The 11,830-nt window shown below is 40.0% G+C and overlaps 1 non-coding gene across 1 annotated transcript; it reads right to left on the reverse strand.

The window, feature by feature from the left end:
- Nucleotides 1-2,304: 2,304 nt before the first annotated feature.
- LOC125492064 (small nucleolar RNA R71) lies at nt 2,305-2,408 on the reverse strand. Its single transcript, XR_007268515.1, has one exon. It is a non-coding gene; the product is annotated as a small nucleolar RNA R71 (small nucleolar RNA).
- Nucleotides 2,409-11,830: the final 9,422 nt, after the last annotated feature.

The raw sequence follows: 11,830 nt of genomic DNA on the forward strand, positions 1-11,830 counted from the left end.
ATGGCAATTGATATGCATAACATATCATATTAAGTATCAACAAGCCTTCAACTTGTCGGTGTGACTTAATGTGTACTGTAGTGACATATAAGTGTACGGATACGATCCTACATGGACAAACTATTCTTAGCTTATAAATAGCCCACTAATGATTGGTATTTATAGTTAACTTTGATTTATTTTTAATAGTTTTTATGATAGTTTTTAGACTAGTTTTGGCTAAATTTCTTTATTTTCTTTCTTTTTGTGCATTTTCCCTCCTTTGTGCTCTTTCTTTGGGGTGTTTGTTTTTCTTTTCGGATTTGGGAGCATGCTTGGAGGATCTATGCACAAACTCGAGGCATTACATTGAAGAAACGGGGCGTCGAACACGCAAAAGAGGAGAAGAAGGAGCGAAGTGGATTGAACCGAGGGCTCGGGTCATATAACCCGCTCGGGTCAGTGCAAGCACAGCAGGGGGTTTCAACATGTAGCTCGACCCGCCAGGGTCTACTGATCCGAGGGCCTGGGTCTGATGACTCGAGGTCTCAGGTTTACCAACCTGCCCGTTCATATGTTTTGAGGAGCCTAACTTTTTCCTGATTAGTGGACCCGCCCTGGTGTAGTGACCGAGGGCCCGGGTTAAGCCACCTGAGCACTCGGGTCGGCTCACCCACTCGAAATTATTTTTCCAGAAAAGCTTTTGAAGCTTTGATGCTTTTGTACGGGGGCTTTTATGTAATTAAGTATGTTTTATTATTTGGACTTTATAAGAGGCACGCTTTTTAACTCCATTTTTTACCATTTGTGCAAGCTTAAAGTTGGTTATTTCATGTTTATTTCTTCGTTTCTTTCCTTATTCTTGTTTATTTCATGCTTTGTTTGCTTAGATCTTGTCTTGTTAGTTGATTGTTTACACTTTTTCCACTTTCCTCCATGTTTATGGTGATGAAGTTATTTCAAACTTTGTTTTATTTTATTTCCATAATTTATAAGTAGTTTCTTACTAGGGGAAGAGACGTAACCTCCATTTACTCTTTGGATCCTAAATCTAAGTAATGGGGTTAACTTTTGGGGTTGAACTTGTTGATCAAACTTGCTTTACTTGGTTTGTTGGGTGCTTGATCACCACTTAAATTGCATATTTCGAATTTCTAGTGAAGGATTGAGAGATGAAGCTGGGAATAAACTAAGTTTGGTTGCAAGACTAGGATCTCCATTAAAATAAGCATTTTGTAGTTTAGGGAAGCTTGATTAATCATGTTGTGCTTAATTTGGCTAGATGGTTGTTCATGCCATGAGAATAGGTCATGAGTGACTAATTAAGCTACTCCAATTAGCTCGAGAGAGTACTTAGAGTTTCTATATGCATGATTTTTCCCCTTGTGATCCCCCATTTGTTTCCCCTTGGTTTTGATGATTGAATTCTTGGATTGCATGTTGGTGAATCCCCTAGTTCTTTTACCCTTATTTTATCTCTTTTACTTGCTTTGTTGATTTAATTTGCCAATTTCCTAGTTATTTAGACTTTAGAATAATTGTTAAACCTTTATAAAATTAAACCCAAAAAATTAATTTAGCTCATTTTAATTGGCTAATTAACCCTACTTCCTTGTGGATTAGACCCTATACTTACCCTATCTTGGGTGGTTTAGGTTATATTTGACGAGTATACAACGACCCGTCAAATTTTGGCGTCGTTGCCGGGGAAGTAGTGGTTAACATTGGCTAATTTGTTAGTTTTGAGACTAAATTGCCTTTTTTTCTTTTTCCTTCTTGTGGTGTGTTTACCTCTTGGTTGTCTTCGAGCCAACCATCCCCATCGATCATAACCTTGAAAATACCTTGAGGCAATTAAGGAGAATCTTTAGGAAACCCCAATCATCGAGTGTTGAACAACAGGTTTCGAACAAGAATCTTCTATCTCCACTACTTCTAGCATTATGGGAGATGAGGCTCCTAGAGCATTATGGGATTTTGGGCATCCCGAGGTATTTGAACTCAAGAATGGTATTCACCGCCCAACTACTACTGCCAACTTCGAATTTTCTCCACATTTGAATTGCATAATCAAACAAGAGCCATATGGGGGTATGACTCATGAGTGCCCTCTTGAGAATTTGGCTAATTTCTTGGAGCTATGTGCTACGGTGAAGCAAAACAATGTGATTCAAGAATTTGTGAGGCTCAACCTATTTCACTTATCTCTTGTGGGCAAGGCTAAGAAATGGTTGCAATGCATTCCTGAAGACTCTTTGACAACAATTGGGCACAAGTTACCACGACTTTTGTGGATGAATTCTACTCCTAAGAGAAAACCTCTGAAGCTAGGAGGAAAATAGCTAATTTCTCTCAAGAGGAGGATGAGACGTTATATGGAGCTTGGGATAGGTTCAAGGATCTTTCAAAATCTTGTCCTCACCATGGTTAGTCAATGGATGCTTATGCAAAGTTTATATGACTGTCTCCTTCCTCTGGCTCGTGCAAGTCTTGATTCCGGTGCGGGAGGCCAACTAATAAAGCTTTCGGTTGACATATTGAGCCTACAATTGAAGAGGTAGTAAGACACTATTCTTGGGGGGAATTCCACTAGAACCGCAAGCAAGAAGAATGCAAGCAAAGGCAAGTATGACCTTGATGCCATTGATCACATTAATGCAAAACTTGATACCCTTGCAAAGAAGTTGAAAAAGGTAAGCTTGACATCTCCTATCCAAGGCACGTTTCAAACCTTTTCTTGTGAAATTCATGGATGGGACCATGCTAGTTATTATTGTGGAGGATCTACGGATCATGTTGCATGGGTGAATTCTAGAGGTGAGGAAAATCTTAACTTTAACGACCAAGGAAGATGGAATAACAATGCAAGTGGTGAATGGAAAGACATCAACCAACCCAACCTTACCAAGCCTCAGATAAACTACCCGGATCCCTTGACCCTCAACAAACATTCACACAACCATCCCTTAGAGCTCCCTTTGAACCAAACCAACCCAAACAATATTTCCTAGAATCCAATCTCCAACTCTTCCTAGCTAAAAAAACAAAAACCAATGCCGATAATGATAGGAGTTTGGAGAGATAAACACTTCCCTTCAACAAATTAATGCTCTTAACAAGATGCTTGAGATGCAACTTGCTCAAGTAGCTCAACAAGTGAGCAACAAATCCTCAAACTCTTCTACCCTACTTCCTAGCCATCCAATCATTTGAGAGCAAGCTAAGGCAATCACTTTGAGATTCGGAGCTCACTATGAGGGTTCTAAGATGCCTACACTTGATGATATTAGTCCCTCTAAGGAGAGTGAGGATGTTGATAGTGGAATGGATAAAGAGATTGAGCATGTGGTTGTGGAAGACATTCATGAGGATGGGACTTCTATAGTTGTTGAAGCCGAAATTCAAGTAAAGAACCTCCTTCAATGAAGAGCTACACCCTTCTGGTTCCATATCCTTAAAGGTTAGCAAAGAATCCTTCAATGACAAATTTGTCAAGTTCCTTGAGGTAATGAAGGGTTTGCAAGTTCATATCCCATTTCTCCAAGCTATGGCTTAAATGCCCACTTATTCCAAGTTTCTAAAGGAACTTCTTTATAACAAGTCCAAACTTGAAGAAAGTTCCACCATTGCTCTCACCGTCGAAGTTACTGTGGTCCTCCAAAACAAGCTCTCAAAAAAGCTTGAAGATAGGGGGTCCTTCTCCATACCCTTGAAAATCGGAGATTTGGAGCCAAAGAGAGCATTGGCTGATCTTGGGGCTAGTGTGACCCTAATGCTACTCCCCATTGCAAAGAAGCTCAACTTTGAGCTTAAACCAACAAGACGGGTGATACAACTAGCGTAACACTCGATTAAGGGTTCCGTTGGAGAATTGGAGGATGTTCCCTCATATTTTGGGAAGGCCATTCTTGAAAATGGCTAGAGTGCTAGTTGACATGAAGAAGGATGTTTTGACATTGAGGGTTGGGGATGAGAAGATGGAGTTCACTTTCATTTAGAGCATAAAGGCTCCAATCACTAGGGGAAAAAAAGGAAGGGTTGCGCTTTCTTCAAAACGCATCCCTTCTTTATTGTAGGGCTGCGTTTTTTAAAAAAGCACAGCCCTACATAACATAAGGGTTGCGTTTTTGAAGAAAAGCGCAACCCTTTTGAGAAAGGGCTGCGCTTGTAAAAAAAAGCGCAACCCTTCTGACTAAGTAGGGCTGCGCTTGTAGAAAAAGCGCATCCCTTTATGGGCTTTAAAAAAAATGACTTTAGTTATAAGAGAGATTACAACACGCCTCTCTTCTCCTCTCCCTCATTCTCTCTCCTCTCCCTCACGGATCTTCACGCACCCCTTCATTCTCTCTCCTCTCCCATTTTTTTGTCTCTCTCATCTTCTCTTAAAAAAACAAAACCTCCGTCTTTCGTCTCATTCTCTCACAAATCTGTTTCAAACTACATCTGGGTTTCAAGATCTGGTTCTTTCCGTCATTCATCTCACGGACCTTCTCATTCTCTCTCCTTTTTCGTCGTTCATCTCACCAACGTTCGCCGTCGTTCAAGATCAGTGCACCTCTATCGCGGTCCGTCGTTCAAGATAATCTATTGAAAGCCGGTCGAGATTATGAAGGCAGCAGTAGGTATATAGTGGTTGGTGATGTTCGAGGCTCTTTCCAGTTAACGCTTTGGTCTTCTTAAGAAATGGAGATGTTTTCAAGATGAATCCCCTGACTTCTTTGATCTGCTTTGTTCTTTTTACTTTTTTCTTTATTTTTTTATTTTCTTTATTAGTTTTATACTTCTGTTTTGTTTTTCTGTTTTGTTTTTAGGAAGTGCACTAGAACCTAATTCCACAAGGTTTTGATGAACCGGAATGGTACAAATTTTCATATATGTTACAATCGTTTGTATGGTGGCTAATGCAGATTCAAAAGACATAATTTTTTTTTTCATTTTTGTTCTATTTTAGTTCCTTTTTTTTTTCTATTTTCGTTTGTTTGTTGGCAGGAACTTCATATCTATAATTTTAGGGGTTTTTTTTTTTCATTTTTGTTTATTTTTTTCATTTTTTGTGGAACTAATTTGATGTTCTTGTTAATTTATAATTTCGTTTTGTTGAAGTATTCATTTGATCCTTTCATCTATAATGCTGTGGTCACAAGTAATTTTGTTTGTGAATTTCAGCTGTTCTTGGTATGTTTAGGAGTAAATTAAAAAAACGTAAATTTTTTTTTTATTTTTTTATTTTTTTATGGGTCAGTAGGGCTGCGCTTTTTAGGTAAAAGCGCAACCCTTCTAGCTTAGAAGGGTTGCGCTTTTACCTGAAAAGTGCAGCCCTTCGTTGTGAAGGGCTGCGCTTGAAAAGTGCAGCCCTACTTAAAAAGTGAAGGGCTGCTATTGAAAGGGCTGCTGTCAAAAAGCGCAGCCCTAAGGGTCTTTTTTAGCGCAACCCTGCCTTATTTTTCCACTAGTGAATCATGGAGGAAGTACATCAGATTGATACTCTTGAGCATGATGTGTTAAGCATAAGGGCCTTGGTTGAAGCAAGAGATCCACTTGAGGATGTATTATTAGGAGAAGATCGAGAGCAAGAAAGTGAAGCTCGGCATCTCAAAAAGGTAATGAACAAAGCACCAATTTACCAACCTACCCGTTCAAGCTTTGAGATCTTAGAAGCTTCATTAGATAAGAGGAGACGACTACGCCTCCTCCCACAGGTGATATAAAACCCCTATCCCCTCCTTTGAAATATGTTTTTCTTGTAGATAATGAGACTTATCCCGTAATTGTCAATTCTACACTCAATGGTCCTTCTCTTGAAAAACTCCTTTATTTTCTAAAACCACATCAAAGTGCCATTGGGTATACAATTGATGATCTCAAGGGTTTAAGTCCCACATTGTGTATGCATCAAATTCATTTAGATGATGGTCAAGCCTCCTCTATTGAGTCTCAACGAAGGCTAAATCCTAACATGAAGGAAGTGGCAAATTAAAAAAGAAAGTTGTAAAACTTTTTGTGGCGGGGATAATCTACCATATCTCGGATAGTAGGTGGGTTAGCCCCGTCCATGTTGTCCCGAAAAAAGGAGGAATGATCCTCATTAAAAATGACAAAGGTGAGCTTATCTCCACAAGATAGATCACCGGGTGGTACATGTCCGTTGATTATCGTAGTTTGAATAAGGCCACCAGGAAAGACCATTTCCCCCTCCCTTCATTGACCAAATGCTTGAAAGATTGACGAGTCATACCCATTTTTGCTTTTTGGATTGTGCAATGGTCCTTCTACTTTTCAAAGTTGTATGGCCGTGATTTTTTCGGACATGCTTGAATCATCCATAGAAGTCTTCATAGATAAATTCTCTGTGGTAGGTTCGTCTTTTGACATTTGTCTCTCCAACCTTCAAAATATTTTGAAAAGATGTCAAAAAGATGAACATCGTTCATAATTGGAAAAAATGTCATTTTATGGTTGAAGATGGCATAGTCCTTTGTCATAAGATATCTCAAAGAGGAATTGAGGTGGATGGGGCTAAAATTGAGGTTATTGAGAAATTGCCTCCCCCAACATCAGTGAAGGGTGTGAGATCTTTTCCTGGGCATGCGGGCTTTTATCGTCGCTTTATTAAAGATTTCTTAAAAATCTCACATCCCCTATCCGATTTGCTTCAAAAATACATCAAATTGACATTTGAAAAAGATGCTAAACCCCGGTTAATTAGGTGGATCCTTCTCCTACAAGAGTTTGTTATTGAGATCAAAGATAAGAAGGGCACCAAAAATTCGGTTACTAACCACCTTTCTCGCCTTCTCATGGATGATTCACAAGACTTGGACCCTCCCATCAATGACTCTCTCCAAGATGATTTCCTCTATCCTGTTAAGGCTATGTATGCTACTAATTTTCATGCTAGTGGAGTCATACCAGATGACCTTAACTACCAACAAAAGCGGATGTTCATGCATGAAGCCAATCACTATGTATGGGAGGACCCATACTTGTTGAAGAGGAGGGTAGATGGTATTTATCGAAGGTGTCTCCCTGATGATGAGATTGAGAATGTCATAGGGATGTGTCATTCATCTCCATGTGGTGGTCATATGGGAGCCGACAAGAATGTGGCTAAGATCTTGCAATGTGGATTATTTTGGCCAAGCTTGTTCAAGAATGTTTGGGGCTTTCTCAAGACTTGTGATTAGTGCCAAAGAGTTGGCAATATCTCAAAGAAGCATGAACTACCCCTTACAAGCATCTTGGAGTTGGAAGTTTTTGATGTTTGGGGGATTGATTTCATGGGTCTCTTTCCCTCCTCCCTTGGTAACCGCTACATCTTAGTAGCGGTTGATTATGTTTCTAAATGGGTTGAAGCAATCGCCTCCACTACAAATGATGCCAAGATAGTGGTCAAGCTAGTTAAGAAGGTGATCTTCCCCTGTTTCGGAGTTCCAAGAGCCATCATTAGTGATAAGGGGTCACACTTTGCTGATAAATCATTCAAAGCCCTTCTTGCTAAATATGGGGTGCATCATAAAAATGGGTCTCTCTTACCACCCTCAATCTAGTGGTCAAGCTGAGATATCTAATAGAGAGGTCAAGCTCATTTTGGAGAAGACGGTGAACTGATCTCGAAAGAATTGGTCCTCCAAGATGGATGATGCATTGTGGGACTGCTGCACGGCCTACAAAACCCCTATTGGCATAACACCTTACAAGATTTTTTATGGAAAATCGTGCCATTTTCTCGTGGAATTGGAGCACAAGGCTTATTAGGCCATCAAGGCTTTGAATTTTTACCTTCAAGCTTCAGGTGAAAGAAGGATGCTTGATATCCATGACCTTGAGGAGATTAGGAGGGATGCCTACGAGAGTGCCCAGGTGTATAAAGATAGAACAAAGGCTTGGCATGATCAACGCATCATGAAAAGGGAATTCAAAGTTGGTGACAAAGTCCTTTTATTCCATTCAAGGTTGAGATTGTTTTCAGGCAAGCTCAAATCAAGGTTGAGTGGTCCATTGACCGTGCATCAAGTATTCTCGCATGGTGCTGTCGAGATTTGAGATGATGCAAAGGGATGCTTCAAGGTGAACGGACAAAGACTCAACCTATATTATGATGTTGCACCCATTCAAGAAGAATACTCTTTTTCTCTTGAGGACTACTCCCCTCTTAATGATTGAAGATTTATGGTAGTCAAGCCAATTACTTAAAACAAGCGCTTAGCGGGAGACAACCCATTTTTCTCACTTACCTCTATTTCTTTCTTTTCTTTTTAACTTTGATTCACTTGGAAGTGTTGGTATTCCACATATTATTATGACATTTGAAATGTTTCTTTTGGTGATTTTATGTTTTCTGTATATTTAGAATTGATTTGGAGAATTTTGGAGTAAAGTCAAAGAAGGATGAAAGAAGCAACTTGGAGCTGACCCGAGCACCCGAGTCCTCTGACATGTCCGATTCGCAAAAAAAGGAGATGAAAAGAATAAGACTGAATGTTCGACTTGTCCGGGTTCGCCTAACCAGAGCACCCGGTTGTGTGGCCCTGCTCGGGTTTTGACCATAAGAGAATAGCAAGAAACAGCGTGGTTGTGACCCGCCCAGGTCTGGACGGCATATCCGGGTCTCTCCACCGAGAGCTCGGGTGTGTTGACCAGCCATGGTCGTTATCGTGAATTAAGGCAGGAATACACCAAGCAATTTCGACCCAAGGGTCCGGATGTATGGACCCGCCCGCGTCGACTGATCAGTTGGCATATTCAAGGGGAGGGGGTAGATTTTTTTTTCTAAACCCTCCTCATATTCTCTTTTCACTCTTTCTTCATCTTCAACCTCTCATCCCTCTCTAACCCTCTTCAACTAAAACCCTAACTTCCTCAAATCTCACTTAAGTAACTCATCTCACCACTCAAAAGCTTAAAATCCCTCATAAATCTTCATCCTCATCAACTTTCCTCCATCAATTTCAACTTTTTCTTCTTCAAAACCCCCACCTCCACCATTTCTCACCATTTTCTCTCTACTCACAAATTTTACCATAACTCTCAAATTCATCCTCTTCTACTCAAATTTCTTCACAAATTCTTCCTAAAACATCATTCCGCTTTCATTTCGCTCATAAAATAAATCAAAAACAAAAAAAAATTCAGTTTTTTTTCACCCACACCACATAGTTACAGATTTTTCAACTTTTGAGCAACAAAGAGTTCAAGGCATGGAGAGGAGGAAATCACAGCAGAGTAGGCATGTGGGACAAGCTAGCTCAAGCCAACAATTTCAAGGGGAAAACGTCTCGTGGCTTAAATCCCCCAATGACTTTATTTGATGGTTTCGAGCACTTAAATAGACTTTAAACCCTTAAGTGTAAGGAATTCGCCCCCACCCTTTTTGTCGATGAAACCTTTTTATCGTTATGGGGAATACGTTGGGATGTTAATAATATGGCTAATGGTTTGAATATGAAAAATTTTTAATGATGAGAAATAAAACTTTTAAATGCATAACACTTGAATTTTTAAAATCTTTGGAAGTAACCAGGGAGCAACGACTTGCATGTTCAACTAGAGCCGAAGCCATTCTCTGTTTTAGGTTGGGAAATGTTACTCGTTGATGGTTGTTGCCGATTTTGCTGAAATTTTTGACTTGAAAATTGAATCGAGCACCACTCCCTCACCTTCTTTAAATTTCTTTCTTTTTGATTGTTGGTGTAAGATAAGTGGAGAAAAGAGTTATTAAGCCAAAAATGCAAATGACTCACTTATCCACCAATCGGCTATCCGATATTTTCGCAAGTTTTTGGAGAACACTATCTTTGGGTGAAAGGATAACTCAAAAGTTAGTCAGTCTGAACTTATGATCATAGGTTTTTACCTATAAAAGCAAGCTGAATATACCTTTGATGTTCTCCCACCACTTGCAAAGAATAAGCACCCCAAATACTCACGGACGTGGGTCGATTGTTGTAGGCGGTTTGATTACCGCCATTGTTGAGCACTTTAGGGTTCACCCTTGGACCACCGAGGTCTCATTGCCGAACCTTATACACCAACAACACCTACAAGATGCGCGTTGGTTCACTATGATTGAAATCCATTTTACTTGGAAGATTGGTAAAATGTCTTCCATTCAACTTCCAAACCGCCGCATCACCGAGATCAAAACGGGACAAGCCAATTATCTCATCCTAAAAGTCACAGAGGAAGGCACGAAGATCCGTACCTGCCAAAGGCAGGACCACATGACCTTGCATCCTCCTCTTACGCTCCTCTCCCTCCTCCTCCCTAACCCCATCCCACGTATGTTCCTGACCATACCCCTATTTATGCCCATACAGATAGGCGGTTTGATAGTTTTGAACAAAGAATAACCGCCTTCCAACAAGCTAAGACATGCGAGAGAGTTTTACCCCCCATCTTGCAAACTTTCATGATAACAACATGGTCCCTCCCGGCAACCACTACACCTCCTATATGTAACCCACTCCTTGATGTGTAACGTGGAGAAAGAAATCTCACACCTTACAACTCGAAAGATAAAGAAACAAAGAAAACTACTCTATTCCTTGAATCGTTTAGTTAAAGTTCAAGAACTTGGTTCTTGGATCCTAAACTTAGGGTTTTAAATTTGTTAGTATTGGAATACTCACAACACTAACAAACTCGTCGAAGATTTACTTGGAACCTCACAAGAAATCACTCAGAAATTTAATCAAACAAGCAAACAACACTAGTTGCAAATTTGATGAAACAAACGCTTTCTTAAACTTCGATAATATTTCATGTGTTAAAAATAACGTACAACTTAAGCTATTTATAAGAAAATATCTTTAACCCTACTAGGCTTAGAAGACGTCTCTAAGTCCTAGACTCCAAACACCCTTGAGTCATGTAAAATCCATCGTTTTAAGAATGTAGGCAAAACCATGACTCCTAAGACTCCTAAAACAATGACTCTAAAGACTCCTAATCCAACATGGATTAGTACTACCTTCTCCTAACAAAACTAGGAGAGTAATAACCATACTACCTTCTCCTAACAGAACTAGTAGACTAATAACAATCCAAGCATTAGCTTCCTAGAAAGTGACTAGCACTGTGTTGCCAAGTAACCACCATGCACGCCCTTGTAGCTTCCACACTCGGACCATGTGCCTCACTAAACCTCCCATGGCAGCCCCCATGCCTTTAGCAAGCAAAACCTCATGATCTTCTCTTGATGAGCTACTTGCAACCGCATCATTCCCTCCTTCTTGAGAAGGAATTGCCCTCAATTCCGCCATGTCTTCATCCCCTAGGTAAGGAGATAAATCCCCCACATTGAAACTTGCTGATACATTACCAAACTCACTAGGTAATTCAAGCTTGTAAGCACCCTTACCTAGCCTTTTTTCAACTAGAAAAGGACCTTCATCTCGTGGCATTAGCTTGTGTTTCCTTTTTCCTGGAAACCTTTCCTTCCTTAGATGCACCCACACTAGATCCCTTGGTTGAAATTCATGCTGACGTCGGTTCTTACTAGATCTCTTCTTGTAAGCCTCGTTCATCTTCTCAATTGTTACACGAACTTGCTTATGTAGTTTTATCATAGTAGCAGCATGTTCCCTAGCTTCCTTGTGTATATACTCATCCTTAGGCAAAGCAATGAGGTCAATAGGAACGTAGGGGTTCACTCCATAAACCACCTCGAATGGGTTATACTTTGTAGTACTTGTAGGTGTTCTATTATATGCAAACTCAGCATGGATAAGTTTGATGTCCCAATCCTTGTCAGTCTTAGTTACTAGACCCCGTAATAACACCCCAAGTGTTCTATTAGTAACTTCAGTTTGTCCATCCGTTTGGGGATGATTAGATGTGCTAAACAACAATT

Source organism: Beta vulgaris, chromosome 7, assembly GCF_026745355.1.
Source record: "Beta vulgaris subsp. vulgaris cultivar EL10 chromosome 7, EL10.2, whole genome shotgun sequence".
Taxonomy (NCBI): Eukaryota; Viridiplantae; Streptophyta; class Magnoliopsida; order Caryophyllales; family Amaranthaceae; genus Beta; species Beta vulgaris.